Consider the following 19,698-nt stretch of genomic DNA (forward strand, 5'->3'; position numbering starts at 1 on the left):
TGTTTCATCACTGGATAAACATGATCAATTATAACAACTTCAAACTGATTCACAGTGGCTCTTCAAGGAAACAAGACGTCCATATACACTAAACTGCATGTGAGCTTGAATTCTTCCCTTTAAAACTGCTGATCGTCCCACGATATGTTCCCATCCTTTTTCTCTCTGTTATTGTAGGATGACTTCAGGTGACTGTTGCTATGATTTGGCTCTGTATAAACAAAAGGGAATTGAACTTAACTGAATCCTAAGGCATCATCTGCTGCCACTGGTATCTTGGAGATACATATGAGGTGATGTAGAGGAGCCCTCGTTCTTATTGGAAAGGGAGAAAGACTGTTTGTTGGTGGTTGTTGGAGAAAGTCACAGATTTTCGGTCAGGTACCAGTGATTTGTGCCCTGTTTGTTTTCTCTTGTATTCCACTTTCACTCGCTAATTAGATGTAGGCACTATTTAGATAAACCTGGGCACTGAAAACTACAAGATTGGTTTAGGAACACAATATTATCTGTCCTATAGAAAAATAACATTTACCCAGTTTTTAAAAATTATTTATATCAATTTTTGTAAATACTTTTTAAAATGTTTTTTTTATTATATATAACTTTTTACAGTTTTATTTTTATTATTTATTTTATTGATTTATTTATTTTTAATGATGATGATTATTTTTGTTTTTTTAACCCAGTGGGTTTAAATGTGAGGGGGGTTTAGCTGGGAGTGAGAAACCTGTGAGAACTCGTCCTAACACCATTGCCACAGGAAACCACGCGTGGAATAATTTTGAGACACTGGTGGTTTTGACAATCGGCAGCATTTCACACCTTTTGAATGAGACCAGGGTGATTACAAAGAGATGTGCAAATTTAAAAAAAAGCTGCCATGTTGCACCAAAAGTCAAAATATTTCACTTGTGATATTTTCCCAGTTTATGTGCACTAGATTTAGCTCAGTCTTTGCTGCTCTGAAACACAAGCAAAGGAAAGTAGGACAAAAGCAACTGGCTTGTTGTTGCATATTACAGCATATAATGCTAGTGAAAATGAAAACAGTGAGTGTTAGAGAGAAAAATCATATCAGTAAGAAACCCTAACATCCCTTATGTATGACTCATAACATAGGGGATGTTATGAGTCATAACATCCCCTATGTTTTTGGTTTTAAGAACTTTTGTGGAATTTTACCACCAGACCCGTACTTCTACCTTGTTTCTGAGAAATGACAGTTATTAGTCACATGAACACAGCAGGTTGTTAGTCAGAAAAAAATAAAATAGCAGTTTAAAGAATTGTCAGTTTCACTGTTTTTCTGCTGAATTCCACAGACATGCTCACAGCTCTGTGCGGCTACACGAAGCTCAAAACAAAAGTGCAGGTGTAATAGTACGGTCACCATCTTCATTCAGTGCATTAGAGTGCTAACCATTCCTGCAAAATTAAAGCAAATTAAAAAAAAAAAAAAAGAGCTTAGAAATTATTATCATATTATAGCCAAGAAGCACTACGAGAGCACAAACCTCCTCCAAGACAGTTCACTGTAAAACTCTGTATATGTTCATTTTCCATTCATTTTTCTCTTTGTTATTGTAACACGTAGTTTTTAGAAGTTGGAGGTGGTGATAGTGCAGTAAAAACAAGCAAAAATGTAGGTTTGTGTAATTTTCCCTGTTGAAACCAGTTTTTAACATGCTCGACATAATTATTATTATTTATACACATGGATATGCTACGTGTGTAGCATTCTTTTCATTGTTTAGTACTGTTCATTTAAATGCTTAATTTAAAAAAAAAAAACTTTTTGAAAAAGTTTGTTTTGTTTCCCCCCCCCAAAAAAACGTATTCAGAAACATACATGTTATAACCTGTTACCGTAATTCACACCACAAAGTTATGATAAAATTAACACTTGAGTGCCTTAAACACTAATATGTGACAGACTATGCCAGCTGTTGACAGTAGCTTCATACTGGTTGGGTTGCTGCCCAAACACATGAGAGTCTTTAATTACTTGTTATGTCTAATTATGATATCAACTAAGCAAATCAGATAAGGGTAGCATGACAGATATTTACTTTGATTAGGTAGGTAGCAGGTAATGGATAATAGGCATTTATTTGTGAATAACAATAAGCTTTTTACAGAATGATGTTATACCACAGTATATTTTTAACTAACTAGGCAGCTTTTCATGACACATTGAAATGTGACATGTGAAAACTAAAAGTGAGATCAGGTCACATCTGTCCTGATTTGGATACAAACTATGAATACAATCATATTTTATTCATAGCATGTTTATTTATTCATTTTATTTAGAAAGTGGGGCAATACATACTAATGAACATTTTAACAAATGTAAATATGCCAGATTATAGCCTTGGGCTAATTTCCATCTGCAGACCCTCTGGCAGGTTGGTGTTAAACACAAGTTAGTAAAAACATACAGAGACACTATTTACAGGTCATGTGACAAGGACAAAAACAGTGATCACATTATACTAGAACAAACAATGACAAGAAGAGTGGACAACAAAGGACAATATAGATGACAATAACGGAAACACATCAATTATGTTGCACAAACCCCAGTATTGCACATGCCCTGACTGTCCTGATATTGCACTGACCCATTATACTAATAGTTGTTTCCCTTTTTTTAATCCACTAACTCTTTTTCACCTTCAATATAAAGCATGATTATTAAATATGATCACATGTTTGTGTGTCCCTCAGCCTCCCTTTTAAGTGACTCTTAAAGATGGGGATACTTGTACTTTCCCTCACTGACAGTGGAAGACTATTCCAGAAGCTCACTCCCTGATATGACAGAGCATTCTGTGAAAAGCTGGTCCGTCTAAATGCCAATTCACAATCACCTCTAACAGTGGCTCGAGTCAGTCGAGACCCGGCAACACTGCTAGACTTTTGTTTAACAAAATCACTCATTGGTGGAGGCGCCAGACCATGTATAACTTTGTATATTAGACAGGCAGATTTCAATAATTTGAAATTAGTAACATTTAGAAACTTGTATTTATCTAAAATTTGACAATGGTGATATGAAAAAGGTTTCTTATGTAATATTTTCAATGCTCTTTTGTAGCATACCTCGATTGGCCCAATAGCAGCAAAGCTCTTATAGGACCAACTTGTAATACAATTTTCAATATGAGCCAGTATCATAGAGTGCAGGAATGTAATCGCCGTGTCTGTTAATGATGTGCAGATATGTCTAAAGTTCTTATTTCCTATTGTAGATTTTTAAGCATACTTTTAAAGATTTTTTTTTTTTTTTATCAAAGTCTAAAGTAACAGGATACTTAACATCTCCATATATCATTCCCTTCATGCCTTATATGGATTATTTCTATGTAGGACTTTTCCACTTGAAGCACTGCTTTCCTTTTTTTTATCATCTAATATGCACAGTGATGATGATGAATGCAACTTGGTGTTCAGCATCTTGCCCAAATATCCTTAGTTAGGTCCAAGGATATTTGGGCAAAATACTGGCATGGAGCTGGGAGCAGTCAGGGATCGAACCGATCTTCTCCGATTTGTAATGACCAGCTATACCTCCTCTTTTAATAAACTTTTTCAACAAGCAAAACACTACTAAAAAAAATCTTCTCGGTTAGAGAGGTAATGATAAAATGACATGCAATCATACCACTCCATAGTGATGTCCAGTGAAAAGTTGGGGGCCTTCTGAGTGTTTATCAAAAACCTTCTGGACACCATAAAATTCTGCAGCAGTCCTTTTGGGAGTAAACAGATATTTAATCTTGTACAATTTCCAATGGTTTCCTGATGACAGCAGAACTAGAGATAAGGCGAAAAGGATACCACAGCCATTAGGAAGATAAGTGAGGATGCCCTGCTTTATTTCCATTCTAATTGCCACTCAGCAGGGGTGAGGAGCTGGCCACACAAGACAGCACATGTTGTTCTTCCGCCAGAATGACCCCGCTGATACCAGGCCTAGTCCCATCTGCTAGTGTGCTCGTCTCTGAACCTGAAGAGGAGATGCCACCGTTTTTGTTAGTCCTGTGTAAATATCAAAGACAAGACAATTTTTCAGTGCTTGACTTTTTAAATCACTACCAAATGTCTCCCTCAGGTGCATTAATTAGTTCTTCAACGTACTGAAAGTCCAGCTAATTTGATGTTAAGCCATAAGTCATTCTCTAGCGGATGCTCGTTCCATTTCTTTTTTAAATGCAAATTTTGATTTTTCATTACGTCGTAATGACATAACGTCCTGGGGGCACATCTTTAAAATTACTGCATCTGTTTTCATCATGCCAGAACATTTATATTTATAAAAATAGAGATTTCAGAGTCTGCAGTTTTTCTTGCTCCCGGTTTTCTCCCTTTCTTGTCTGTCTGATCAGGAAGCCCATTTGTTCTGGTGAGCAGCAGATGAGGCAGAGGGATAAAGGTTTAGCTCAGCCTCTCACTCTGAATATGATCAGATGAAGAAACACGCCTTAGCGCGTTCCCTGCTGCTTTCCTGTGCCTGTGACATATTTGCTGTGACATCCCCACCACCACCCAGGCTTAGTTTTGACCCGATGGGGAGATGTCTCTTAGTGTTACGCTCATTTACTAGCTAACTATGACCCCACAGGGTAATGCATGCAGAGTTTTGGCCCTCCTCAGACACAGTATATAAACGTGGACATGCACACAGTATAACATACCATTCACAAATACATGCGTAGCCTGAAAAGCTATTTTCCGAGAATTAACCGGAATGTCAGAAACATAGAACAATGTTTTTATCGTTCAGAAAATAGAATATATCATCATAGTATTGTTAGGTAAGGCTGTGACACAACGGCACAACACAGCCTTTATCTAAGTGGCCTGCAGAGCTACAGACATATTAAAATCTCCTATTTATGTAAAACATAACACCTTCAATAGCATGATTTATCACCCTCTAACACAAATATCAGCTTTGGCCCTGCTCAGCACACATGTAAAAACACCACAGCCTGAGTAAGACAGCAGCAGCATTTGTGAAAAACCATAAAAGCATCAATCTACCTGATAAAATGGGGTATGGGAAAAATAAGTATGTTCCTGCAGGGAAGAGCTGGCAGTACGATAGAGAAGAATGAAGTGTGTCAGCTTTTTGGAGCAAAATAGAAGCACCATCTTACTACACCAGGGAGTGGAGGGATTAGAGGGAATGGCGACGCATACAGATTAAAAAATGTGGAAAAATGATTCTGTAGCTCTGTCAGAGGTGTGACGCTGAGTGAGGGCAAGCGAAGAACTGCCTATCTGCCTCTTCAATTCTAAATCTTTCATGTTGGAAAATAAACCAATTTAAATAATTCACTTTGCACATAAAATATGAAACATTCAGCGCATTTATTCTGGTAAAAAAGAACATTGCTCTGAATCTGGTAGACATGCATTATGTTGAATGTGCCATAAATACACATAAAAAAACAAAAAAACAAAAACCTGTCTTGAGTTCTCTGATCTCTTGGCTTGTTCAGTAGCACAGGATCAAACAGCAGAATATCTGAGAAATCCTTTCATGATTATTTTTGGAGTAACTGTTGTTCAGTAATGCTGGGCTTTGCTTGCTGTGGTTCTGTGTGCCACATTATTTTCACAAAACCTGAGCCCACAGATACAGAGGGTGTAATAACATTCATACAGAGCGGGGAGGGGGTGAGAATTGACAGGGGATGTGCAGAGGAGCATTTGAAAACAATGGCAAAAAGTGGAAAATCGTTTGAGGGAGTGTGTGTGTGTGCCTGTGTACTAAAGTGAAAATGGGCTCTTATCAGGTTAGGCCAGAGCCACATTCCCCAATAGCAGCTGAGCTGCACAAATACTCGGCACCCCCTTGAGATTCCCTTTTTTGTAATCACTTTGCAGAGCAGGGCGATGCTGCGTGTGCTTTTCTCCCGCTCTCTGAAAGCTTTACGTCCATCTTCCTCCTGCGTTTAAATGGTCCGACTTCTCTCAAGAGCTTTTCCATTAAACGTTTGTTCGGGTTACTAATGTAACCATGAATTTCATTTGTTATGTATCTCATTAAGCTGCTGTTAGAAGAGCTATCAGTTGATAACATTAACCATCTGTCATAATAATAGTGACTTTATGAATGGGTAGGTTTTGCATTGGCAGATAGCATTATTCAGCTTTCCAGAGTCCATGGGGGACAGGAAGAGGCCCATATACACTAAAGTCTATATTTACCCAGTGAAATGCAAACAGAAATGGCAGTGGGTTCAGGTTGCTGCCTCCACCTGTGACTGCAATTACTGTGGAAGATAGAGATCAGTGCACTCAGGTGACTCAAAAACGGCTGGACAATCACTTATCTGGTTGTGAGTCATCAGGAGCCCAGGCTGTCAACACCAGTCCATCAGCTGGAAGGAACATTGCATTTATGTTTGTGGCTTCTGGATGCGCATGAATCTGCGTTTGCTCGTGTGCACACATGTGTGGGTGGGATGTTTCGAAAGTGCTGATGGCAAGTTAGCACAATGGTTATCTAGTGTCCTTTGATAATGTGACTGTGGTCTTTTTAGTGTTTTCGCCCTGCCTGGAGATGCATGTGTCTCACAAAAATGACGATGAAGACACAAAGCTCTGGGAGGAGTGTTACATTGATTTAGAGGTGAATATCTCCTTAGTACATTGTGTTCTCTGCGTGCACTTTAGTAGACAGGACTCCATCATATATAGTGAAAAGGTTAATTAATACCTTAGCATTACCTTAATCACTCTTTGTCATCTTAATTAGTCTTTCTGTCTGTAAAAGCCAGGAAACTCAGACAAGCTGATTTAATTATTTAAAATTTATAAAAGAAAGAATGCATGGTCCATGCATAAGTTCAATATTTTGAATTAAGTGGAGCTTCCCAGTGCAAAAAACACTGTAACAAGCCCTCTCTATAGCATAGCAATACTGTGTTCTGTCTTTATTCTTTTGCTTCCAGCAGACCAAAATGCGTGCTTTAATTGATTACCTTGTCCCTGTCCCCATGGCAACTAGAAATTACCAGAAGGACATAATCATAGGGTTCTGCAAGATATCTTGAAATCTATGGAACTGCTACTTTTTTTTTAACCGTCCCCTGTTATATCCAGTTACACTGATTGAGCAGTTGCTTTGTTTTTAAGGTTTGACCTGTACTGCGCTATATCAGCAAAGTACACAACCTCCTGAAAGAAGAAGAAAAAGATGGAGATATAGGTGTTGATGGGGTGTAGCAAGGTTTTTTCTTTCCAACCATAATAGCTCATTTGGTAGACGTAACTACAGCACTTTGCCCTGAAGTTAGCCAGCTGGCAGCTGCTGATTTTTCTCTTCCTTTCCACTGCTAAATTGCTGCCCTAGATTCCCACCCTGACATTCCAAGCAGCATACAATTCCAGTATGATATGTGAAACCAAACTCATACTCATGTATGCAGTCTTTACCAGCACTTACAGTATAATGATGTCTGATGATACATTTAAATTCATAAAGTGAGGGTAGAGCACTTACACAAGAGAAAGCCTCACAAAGTAGCATTCTTCTGTCCACAAAAGCTGACAGAATAATTGAAGACCTTGTCTTCCCAATATCTGAAAAATTAACAATTTTGCTTTTTGTCTTGTGTGTCATAAATTGATGTTAAGGCATTAACAGCTCCAAAATGCCGCATTTTCCAGACTTAAGCATTGAAAATCTGAAACAATAGAAAAGTATACAATATACACAACATAAACTGCTACTTTATTAAAAATTAATTATATTCAGCATTACATTTCTAATTCCATCCTTGACCACATTTCCCATTGCACTCTGGTTGCATCCAACTCCCTTCCTCTCTTGACCCACTGGTAACCTCTGAAGGCTGTTCTTGTCTGAAACAATCAATTGAATGAAAAGGATAAGTAGGATCCATTTGCATTCAAGTAATGGCCTTTGGCAGATTGAAGTGGTCTTACTTACTGCATGCTCTACAGTGGTGAGAGGCTTTTGGACAAGACAAGTGAACAATCATGTGGCTAAAGATGGAGCATAATGAGCTGGATGAGAAATCAGAGGGTTCGAAGCTTCTTAAATGAGGTGCTAAAGATTCTCTATATTTTATAATACAAATGTAAATGCCATATATCTGCCACACATTTCACATTTGGTTTCCTTTACAAGAATCAGATGAATGAAAATATTACTATCAATACAGTAAAATCCAACATATAGACTAAAGACCAGCTAGTTAGTTTAATTTAGCACATTCATCAAAAATAGTTCCTGGTATCAAAGTGTCTTGTGTAATTCATGTGCTTTAAAATAAATTAATCAACATTTTGGGAACATTTTTATTATGAATCATAGTGTTAGACCAGGGGTGTCGAACTTCAGACCTTGAGGGCCGGTGTCCTGTAGGTTTTAAATAACACCCTGGGTCAACACACCTGAATCAAATGATTCGTTCATTACCAGGCCTCTGGACAACTTCAAAACATGTTGAGGAGGTCATTTAGCCATTTAAATCAGTTGTGATGGATCGAGGACACATCTAAAACCTGCAGGACACCGGCCCTCGACACCTGTGTGTTAGACCATAAGATAAAAACAACTCTGTTACACAGCTAGCAGTGTCTCATATATAGCTAGCAGTTGACCAGCTTGGCTTGCTCTGGGTGACTTTTACAGAAAAGTAAGGCACCTGTCAGCTTGCACAGCTACAGCCTTTTTTACAGAAGCATGGGCACACCCATGAAAACAGCAAATGCTATACATCTTCAGTGGCTTGTCAAACAGACAAAAACAGAGAAAGCCCAGAGATGATAGCCAACAACAGCCATGAGATGGCAGTCATTTAAAGGATGGATACAAACAGGCAATACGTTTCATAACAGAGCTTTTTCTGGCATGTGTGGAGAGAGATTGTGTTCACTTTAGTAGTTTTGTACTGATGTTTATTTTTATATTTCACTGGGCAAGCACTGCCTGCCTTGCTTGCCCTAAAAGAATGCCACCGGCACAGCAGGAAAACACAATTAAAGGCATTACAAACTCTCTGATGTTTTTTCACCTCCATCATCCAATTCAATAAACTGTTTCTTCATGCAGATAAATAGATCAAGTCACTTGTGCTCATACATTAAATGACAAGCCATTAACTTCAGTTCTGTCATGTGTAGGTATATGAGAAGTAATTAAGCATTAATAAGAGGTTTGCAAACTCAGGCAGAAATAGATCCAGGTGTAGAAAGAGGTTCAAAACAGATGCTTTCAAAGTTGCATTCCAGTAAAAAAACAAAACAAAACAAAGCAAAGAGTCAGTTTCCTTTTATGATGCAAAAAGACCTCAGCTGGCTTTCATGTAGTTAATTATGCAAATTATGATGTTGTTTATTTACCTTGGGAATTTGTTGTAATGTGTCTAAAACATGTAAGATGTTTTTGACATTTCATCGTTATACTCATAGCAACCAAACTAATTAAACCAAAAAAAACGAAACTAATTAAATTCATATATGGAAGTTATGCTCTATGAAAAAAATATGGGTTATTTACCCCCTGCTTATTTGCCCCTATGATTGGATTTGTCTTCTTTGATAATGTTGCTTTCAGACTGCTGCCAGGAGCTTTTATCTATCTGCAATTCAGTGTGGGCTAAAGGATCCTTTTATCTTCCCTGCTGATTTAATAATAACATGACTGTAATGTCTACTCATCACCACACACATGAGAACACTGACATGGAAAAGTTCATCCATATCTTTGGCTCAAACGTGAATAGTGTATTGTATTGTAAGTATTGTTTGGGACAAGAAGCCAAAGATATGGTCTTACTATGAAGCAGCAAAAGACAAACAATCTGAACACACTCTTCCTTTAAAAATGCTGGGATAGCTGAATATTTTTCTGCAGAGCTTGGCATTTTAACTCTCAGCAGATGTACATCTAGTGTCCAATGACATCCCTCAAGCCATGTTTTCCCATTTTTTCCAGTCCTCATAGTCAGTTTTATGTCTTTGTCAAATGCAGAATTTATTTAAAATTGATATTATTTTTTAAATGAGCATGTAGCAGTGTAGCATTATGGGTAACACTGTACAATAATGCCTCTTCCAATTCAGATATCAATATCTGACTCACAGTCAAGACAGAAACACCCAAACAAATAGAAATAACAGAGGAAGTATACATGAATTTATAGACTCCATCTGCCATGATGCTTTGCTCTGCGTGAGAATTCCTGTGCCAAGAATTAAAAAGCTATCATAACACCGCTGCAGAAGAACATATAATTAAGCTCTTCTTTTCCTCTGATTCAGTACATTAGATTCAGTGCGTTTGTCAGCTCCATTTAAAACCTAAATTCTTTTCCCATTTTCACACATTCACTTTTTGTTTCCTTAATCCCTGAAGATCAGGCAAGGATAATTGAAAGTGAGTGGAGGCTATACTCTGTTGTAAGCATTTCTTTTACTAAAAAAAGACAAACAAAAAACAATTTTAATAATGTTCTAGGCTTCTTTGCCTTTACTTTTGCTTTAATTAAACAGGGGTCCTCATAGGTGTTCTTCTAGTTTGAGTTACAGCAAGGTGGAAACATAGTTGTGTAATGGTGCAGGGTCTAGTTTCTTGGCACACTTTGGGCCTATTAATACTAATTGATCATCAAGTAAGCACCGAACTCTACCTGTGTGTTGTTCTTGAGTCATTATGACTACACTGTACCCATCTTCTGAAGGCTGCTTCGAGCAGGATAACACACCATGTCAGAAAGAGACAATGAGTTCGTTGCACTCAAATGACCTCCACAGTCCCCAGATCTCAATCCAGTACAGTCCCTTTTCGATGTGGCAGTGCAGGAGATTCTCATCATGGATGTGCAGTACCTGTGCAATGCAATCATGTCAGTATCAACTCAATCTTCTGAGCAATGTTTCCAGCACCTTCCTGAATATGGGTCATAAAGAATCAAGGCAGGATCCAACCCAGCACTAACAAGGTGTACCTAATGAAGTGTCCAGACAGTGTACACTGTCACCTTATAAAGTCGATCTGGTAAACATTTTTGGACAAATGGCTGTTTACACTTCCAGCTGACACCTGCACCATTACAATTTGTTTTCCATAAATTTGAGATTGGGAATTCAAACCTAGTAAAGGATTTATTTATTTTTAGCTCAATTTTTGCTCCTGACATTAATCACTTAAATGTCTTTGGAGGCACTAAAAGCTACATTTATTAAGTAGTCATTAATTCCATTGCTCTATCTTTTGGTGCTAAGCAAGTAGTCCACAATGGATTCAGGAAGGATTTTTACTTTATTTTATTTTTGTTATAAATCACAGCTGAGATGGCTGACAAGAGCTTTGAGACAATAAAACAGTAACATAAAAGATGCAAAACACTCCATAAAACTGAAGGCAGCTGCAGTGTTAGAGATAATTCTCTATGGATCAACATAAGCTGCTTTTTCACAGTACATCAGTCATTTGATTCACTGTTGCTACTAATTGAAGCTGTTTTAAACACACGAAACATTTTCAAGTTACAGTGTGTTTCTATCTTAATACTGTACTACACTCCAAGTAGGTCTAACATGAATTTATAGACTTCAAATAATTTCTGATTGGGGATAATGCCACATCAAACAGCAGCAAATATACCATAATGCAACAAAAGGGGGAGAGTTACAGCACTCACTGATTGGAGAGTCTTGCTTCACCTTATTGTTCAGATAATGTGACAAATTTCCTTTCTGCCTGCTGCCTGTGGCTTCGTGTTTACATGGCATGGGTGCTCTTACCTGACCCGTCCATCTGCGTCACCGTCACCATGACTCATGTCTCATTTTGTGTGACTATTCTGCCTCCTTCAACCCCCTCCTCTTCATTGCTCTCTTCCTCCCCTCCTCTCCTCACTCAGTCCCCATGCCTCACAAACACATTATTTTCTGGCATAATGCTGCACGTGTTGACACGACCTTTGTTTTTCATTATATGTCTTTGATAAGGTCTAACTGTGAATTTGAGAAAAATAGTTGCACTGAAATGAGACTATAATAATATTTGATGACATTTTTAGAGGGTGGGTTGTTGCCTTATTAGTGAAAACACAATAAAGCAGCATGACCTGATTACACATCCACTGAGCATATGCTGTTCAGTACAGTGGCATGATTTATTCCCTCCTGAGCTTCAATTTTTTATTCTGTAGAGTCCTAGAAATAGCTTTTTTACATTTCAGGGTGGCTTGCAGTCTGCCAGGCTGTCCTGTTGACAGCTGCCTGGTCGCATAAATAGGATCATTCAAGCCAGACCCACACAAGAGCAAGCGAATAACAGACAGAGAAAGAGGATGGTCACTTTTGGTTGGGTACACATCTGTCTTATTTTCACATGCACTCGGGTCACTTCATGATGCAAAGAGGACACGAGCTGGAAATGACAGCAGGCAGTACTTCAAAAACATTTTTTAATAGAGCACAACACCTCTCTGTGTTTGAGTCTGTATCAGGAGAAATGTCTCTGCCAAAGATCTATCCTCTCTAATGAAGCTATCTTGGGATAAAGTAGCAGATGAATCAAAATCCCTTCACAACCAGCAAATACTGTTATGTTGGCTCCAACAGGAATTTCAGCAACAGTGTGTCTTTTGTAATATGTCATTGTGAAATATCCTAAATTTCTTCTTTTTTGAGCATATTCTAAAGTATTTTTTCCAGCGATAACAGCACCAGGCAGGAGTCCAGACATGGTTTTCTGTGACTAACATTTTCAATTAGTGACAGGTTTTATGTGAATGAGTGGGAAGGAGCTAATCCATTACACAGACACTGAGACCTACAGACCTTTGGTGAGTAGACTCAAGCCTGTGAACAAGACTTCTTAAAAACCAGAAGATGAAAAAAGCAGCAGAAAGATACTAATAGGAATAGAAGCAAATAGATATTTATTCCGTAAATATGTTTTGTTACAGCAGTACAAGATCTTCTCATAAGTGGAAACCTAAAGCTCCTAGCAGTAGTTACTGACTTTTTTTTTTTTAAAAAAAAGCTAAAATCTACAGTCATAACAGCATCCTGGTAAAGGCAATTATAGGCACAGTTACACTGTGAGCTAGCATCAGCTCATCACATTATACTGCATTAAATCTAAACACATTAGAGGAGGATTTCACAAAGGTCCTAAATCAGGTGATAAGTATGGTTATTTCACGTGCATATATATATATATATATATATATATATATACTGATCAGGTATAACAGATGACCATTAATTATTCACTGAAGTGAATAATACTGATTATCTCTTCATCATGGCACATATCAGTAGGTGGACTATACTGGCGAGCAAGTGAACATTTTGTACTCAAAGTTGATTTTAGAAGCACGAAAAATGGTCAGGGATAAGAATCTGACAGAACAAGAGTCAGAGCATCTCCAAAACTGCAGATCTTGTGAGGTGCAGTGGTCAGTGTCTATCAAAAGTGGTCCAAGGAAAGAACTGTGGTGAACCAGTTCCAGGGTCATAGGTGTCTAAACATCACTGATACTCACGTGGAATGAAGGCTGGCCTGTGTGATCCAATCCAATAGATGCACTACTGTAGTTAAAATTTCAGAAGGAGTTCATGCTGGTGCAATGCAAAGTGCATTGCAGTTTGTTGCATGTGGGGCTGGATGGCTGCAGACTAATCAGGGTGTGCATGCTGACCCCTGTCCACTGCAGAAAGTGCCAAGAATGGACATGAGCATCAGAACTAGATCACAGAGCATTGTAAGAAGGTGGTCTAAATAGCTATGCTATCTTTTACCTCACGTGGATGGCCGGGCGTGTTTACATGGGGAACATCTGGCACCAGGAATGCTTCAGAAAAAGACAAGGCACTGTGATGCTTTGGACAATGTTCTGCTGGGAAACCTTGGGTCCGGCCATCCATGTGAATGTTACTTTAATGTGTACCACCCACCTAAACATTGTTGCAAGCCACGTACACATTTCATGGAAAAATGGTATTTCCTGATGTCTATGGCCTCTTTCAGCAGGATAATGTGCCCTACCACACCGCAAAAACGGTTCAGGAATGGTTTGGCGAGCACAAAAATGAGTTTGAGGTGTTGATTTGGCCACCACATTCCTCATATTTCAAACCAATCAAGCATCTGTGGGATGTGCTGCACAAAAAGTCCAATCAATGGATGCCTCATCTTGCAACTTCCAGGAATTAAAGGACCTGTTGCTAACATCTTGTTGCCAGATAGCACCTTCAGGGACCTAGTGGAGTTGATTCCTTGATGGGTAATAATTACATTGTTTTAATAATTAATAGTCTTAGCGCAGTTTTGCTTTACTGGCTTCACTTTTCAGACTGGTAGGCTCTGCACATCTTTTATATAAAGTTTATGTAATTAATGCTCAACACTGAGCAGAAACTGATAAGAGTGTCATTGGATATATTGGATAATTGTATTGGAAATATATAAACTGTGGTGAAAGGTCGGCCAGTTCAGGTCCTCCTGGAGAATACAAATGACTGCACCAAATTCCACCTTCCCAGCATGTAGCCTTATCCTATCAGTCCTCATTTGAACAGGCGATTGCAGCACATCTATTCTCTCCTTTTCTCATTGTGCTGCCTAGTTACAGTCGACAAGCCTCCCTCTGTAATTTGTGCATGCTTGCAGCATGTGATGCCACCCATCTGTTCACACCGAGGCAGTCTATGTTTTTCTTTCTTTTATTTTCTTTCTCCATCTGGTAACCATGCAGTGAAGCTATTGGCCAGCAAGAAAGGTAGCCAGTCAATAGGGCTTGTAGCTCGTTCTATGGGTCGATGAAGGTTTTTGGCTATTTCTTTCTCTCGCTTGGAAAGTTGGCGCATGAGCAGCGACACATATTTAGTTAGTGGGGTGGCTCTCAAGTGATTGATGGCAAAACTGCAGAAAAATGAATTGCTGGAGGGCATAAGTGGCAGTTTATTCAGACTCACATAATGTACAGATACTATTGAAAAAAATCTTGGGTGATATCTTTATTTCGGTGTCGAAATTGACTTGACAAATTCCCAACAAAGCTAAGAAGGAATGAATTAGGCATGTGAAAAGTGCTTCTGAGGCTCTTTAATAACACCTATTTTTAGTCTCATTAAAACATAGAAACAGTCTCATACTGGCAGATTACCTCAGAGTGTATTTCACATTTTTTTCCAGTCTATTATCTTGTGGCGTATGCATGGAAACCCTGCTATTATAAAGCACTAACATTTACTCAGTATGATTTATATCCTTGCCCCATGCCATTATTCACTGATTAAAATGCATCGGTGCACAAAGCTATTGTGATCCATTTCAGTTTGACATACTCATAGCATATTTTGGCAGTATTTTATTCCCATATATTATGCCAGAAGCAAACAACAGATGCTACATATTCTTACCACGCCTGACTAAAATATCAAAGTTTTATGCTGGTTGGGTTATTTCACATCGTTATCTGATTCTTGTCAACCCTTTTAGCGCAGATACAAAAATTAGTTCTGCAGTGGCTTTTACGCCATGGCAACTGTGTTTGCAGAGATAAATGTAATGGGTTGAGCTGCTTAGATCAATATTCACCAAAATCAAAATAGAGTGCCCCTGGCCAAGGTCTAATACACAGAGAGAACATCTTCATGGGTGTTTCAAGCAGGCGGTCCAAGGACAAGGAGTTTTGCTCAATTTAAGAGCTTGATTCAAAATGAGTGTGGTCAGGGGTAATGATGAAAAGCCCATATTACAACTTTATCTTTATTTTTCTTGAAAACCAAACAGCCTGTGAAATGGCAGATAATTGGGTTCTTCTGTTACACATTTAATTACTAAGTGTCGAGCTATTTTGTGCTGTCTTTAAATCTCGTGAAAAACAAAAAAAGCTGCACTCTTTTTGTCTGTTTCTCTGTATTTTGTGACTCCCGAACCCATCTCTGACCATCTCAGCCCAAATCCTCATTCACTGCTTCACCTTCAAAACCAGCCACAAAAGACAAACAATACAAATAGTTATTTTTTAAAGGTCAGCGCCAGAGGACAATCTTTGTTTTAAACTAAACCTTAAGGCAGAATATAAACTGCAGCATCGATGGCAGTATCCATAGTAATAAAGAAAAGTGTTACTCCTTTCAAGCCTACGGCTCATTTGTGTATTACTGTGAGGTGGTATTGCTCTGTGTATGGCAACACAGTGCAGTTTTCAGACTGAAAATTGATCTTCGTGACATTTATGTTCCTCGGAAAAAGATGCTTAGTGACATTTTTAATCTCCTCGTGAGATTCACATTTGTAGTTTTGAGTGATGTCAGTCCCTTTTAGATTAAATAGCAATAATTTAGGTGGCCATGTTGTGTCATCATCAGGTCAAAACCAGTTTCTACAAAAGTGGTTTATCATTTATTTCATGTCATCATCCATCCATCCAACCTTCTTCACAGCTACCTCCTTCAGCTCTACCGGTGGAGAGCTATCCAAGGGTGCTCTGCATTCCCAAGCCATCCAAGAGCTCACCATTTTTTGGGGGGGTCTACCCTAGGGCCTCCTCCAAGTTATACATGCCCAGAACACCTCACCTAGGAGGTGCCCAGGAGGTTCCTTTCAATGAGCAGCAGCAGCTTTACTCTGAACCCCTCTGGATTTATCCAAGCTCTTCACTTTATCTCTAAGTACGCACTTTAGAAGAAGTTCTTCCACTTGTATCCCAATTCTTTCAATCACTGCTCACAACTCGAGGCCATAGATGAGAGTGGGACCACAGATAGACAGCAATCTCTTCATCAACATCACAGCAGGCACTGCATCAGTACGACTGGCTATACATACATATATATTCTTATAGTTTTACATGTCAACTATTTGCATAGTAGCCTCCTAAATTAAGATGTCAATCTTTTGGTCTACTTCCTGTGAGGGTTGGTAACATATTGATATCAGCATTTGAATGAAAAATCCATATTACTCTTTCAGAGCCCCTGGCTATTCAGGCAGTGCTTTTTAAAAGGACTAATTATGGTTTTATTTTGGCCTTTTCATTAAGAAACATAGCAGAAGAGCTGATCTTAAAATAAACTGGTTACCAGGAATCTAAACCACTTTCTGAAAGCAGGCTTCACTGCCAATCCAAGTTTGGCTTTCCCATTTTGAGCTATTGTGAACATATTGTATATTCTCTATTTATAGAGTGGCAATATCAGTGAGCGAGCATGCACTGACGAATGGGAGGATTTTTGTGTCTGTTCCACTGTTTGGCTCTGGCCTTGGGTATCACACTTCTCCTTACCAGCCACCTTGTTTTCTAAACAACACTGCTGTGATGCAGAAGATTAATTCCTTATCAAATAACGGAGTGTGGTTCTGTGATATTTGCCTCCAGATTAAGCCATAATTGCTATTGTGTCTCTCGGCACTGTCACAGCAGTTATATGAAGGGAGCTATCATGTAAATCATCTTTCTTTCATTGCTGTTCTGTCTGCCGAAAAAGTGAGCACAGCAGATATTGAACTTGTTAAATGTAATCTGTGAGACTTGGCTTCACAAAGGACTTTGAGGGAAACATTTGTTCTCAGGTGCTGCAGTCAATCTAATTTCCATTTGCTGTTGTTTGACATCGATTTTACGCAGGCCCTTGGCAGTGGTGTTGTACGCCTCAGTGGACTTTTCTGTGAAACCACTGAGGTGTAAAACAAAATATCCTATTGATTGAGTTCCTTTTTAGAATAGTGATACTGCTTGATACCACATAGCACCAGTAGATTATAAGCAATTTATGCGAATCTGACTCTGACTGCTGGTCTCCCAAGTGGCAGCCTTTTCACTTTTTAAATCCACCTCTTCAACCCAAAAAGATTCATCCAGTGTCAGTCTGCAGCTATTAATGTGCTGAATTTTATCCCTCATTGTAGGGAATTGTAACAACAGTAGAAATCTCTCAGGCTTTTGCCCATAACATTGAAACTAAATGTTTTATAATAGGTATATTTTCCACTGATGCCCTTGATGTCAGGCTCAGGTGAAAACTGTTGGACCTGTTAACGAGATTCAAAAGGAAAATGTTCACAGTCTTTGGTGTTCTCACCTTTACATAAAGCAGTAAGGCAGAAGTGTTTCAGATAAAACCAGAGATCTTGATGTCTCTGACTAAGGAACTGGGTGCTGTCTGGTGTGTGAAGTGTTCTTGCCAAAGGCATTAGCATACCACTCATGTCAATTTCACAGTTTCTTTCCAAGTCAAGAAACCCAAAATGAAAGTGAGTGAAGCTTTCTAACAGAGGAATGTTTTGAATTCAAATGTCGTAAGGGTAAAATATTAATGTTATGGATTAATTACATTTTTACTAATGTGAGAATCCTATCAGCCTGCTTATCAGTGGGTGGGTGGGGGGTTCTGGGTGGTGGGGGGTTGAACCCAACTTTGGTTATAACTAGCTTGTGATGTCGTAGTTTTCCCTTTGTCTGGGTGTATAATCGGCTGACCGCTGCAACAATCTCGGGAACACATAAGCATGTTTATACATGTTTATGCATGTTTATGCAGCCACCTCATCTCCTGTCTGGTGAGGAGGAAGATGATGAGTTGGAGACAAGGGTGGAAAGGGAAGTGCTGGAAGATGAAGATAAAGATAAGCAGGAGAAAGCAATGATGAAAATATAATGTACAAATATTAATTGGCTACATATGTTATGGCCATTTGTGATCTTTCAATTAACTCATAATTGACACCTTTCAACAGTTTTTTTTACCCTTTAAGACCTACCATAGAACTAAGTCCGCCAGAGCTTATATTATATTTTTACATGTTGTAGTGCCATTTTTGGGAGCATTTCAGGTTGCTATCAATACAACCATTATAGCCCAGATTTTAATAATATGTATGCATCAAGTGCATAGTAATTACATAAATTGCAAAAATATGCAATAAACAACGAAAAAATTGAAAATCATTTTTGTCTTTTAACATATATTTATTGTTAGAGAAATTTAAGAGACACCACAGGAAATTTTGAGTGTCTTCATAGTTTTGTTTTTGAAAATACACCAATTTTTATATACTGCAGGAGAAACGAAAATAAATATTATAATGCATATCTGCAAAAAAAAAAAACAGCATATGCATCAAAATGAACTATTTCCAGCAGTGCAATTTGAGTTCTAAGCATCCCAGAAACGATACAGAACGTCATAAAGTTTCCGCAAAAATGACGTCACTTCCAGTTTTGGGCAGGTAATTGCGGGCATGCGATAGTTCGCGCTGATGTCTATTCCAACGTAGGAAGTGTTACGGACAGCTGATCGGATCGGCAAGGCGTGTTTCTGAAATATTGTGTTTTTGTTGCTGCAAGTGCTTTATATGCAATTTTTGCAAAGCTATATGTGGAAGGAAACCGTGACCTAGGACAAGCTGATGGCATAAGATGTAAGTACAACTCCTCCGGTTTCATATGCAAAAAAACGTGGTTACGTGGTTGCAGTTCTACAGGGATTTAAAAATAGTTATGCAACACGGAGCGTTCCCGCTCCGACCGGCTTTAAAGGGTTAAACTAAATTTAGGTTTTTAGCAAGTTCATCAGAGTTCCCATTTCTTTCTAGAAGACTTCGCAGAATTCCGTTGGGGTATAGAGACTTAAATAGGACTTGATTGTAGTAATAAAGAAAATACAATTAATAGGAAAGTGTTT

At 38.5% G+C, this 19,698-nt stretch overlaps 1 long non-coding RNA gene across 1 annotated transcript; it reads right to left on the minus strand.

Moving 5' to 3' along the window:
- Positions 1 to 1,456: 1,456 nt before the first annotated feature.
- LOC146511455 (uncharacterized) lies at positions 1,457 to 6,041 on the minus strand. The gene is made up of 2 exons (XR_014876107.1): positions 5,053 to 6,041; positions 1,457 to 4,047 (listed from the first exon to the last, which is right to left on the minus strand). It is a non-coding gene; the product is annotated as an uncharacterized LOC146511455 (long non-coding RNA).
- Between the last annotated feature and the right edge of the window lie 13,657 nt (positions 6,042 to 19,698).

The sequence above is a fragment of the Neolamprologus multifasciatus genome, chromosome 9 (genome assembly GCF_963576455.1).
Source record: "Neolamprologus multifasciatus chromosome 9, fNeoMul1.2, whole genome shotgun sequence".
In the NCBI taxonomy this organism is placed as follows: Eukaryota; Metazoa; Chordata; class Actinopteri; order Cichliformes; family Cichlidae; genus Neolamprologus; species Neolamprologus multifasciatus.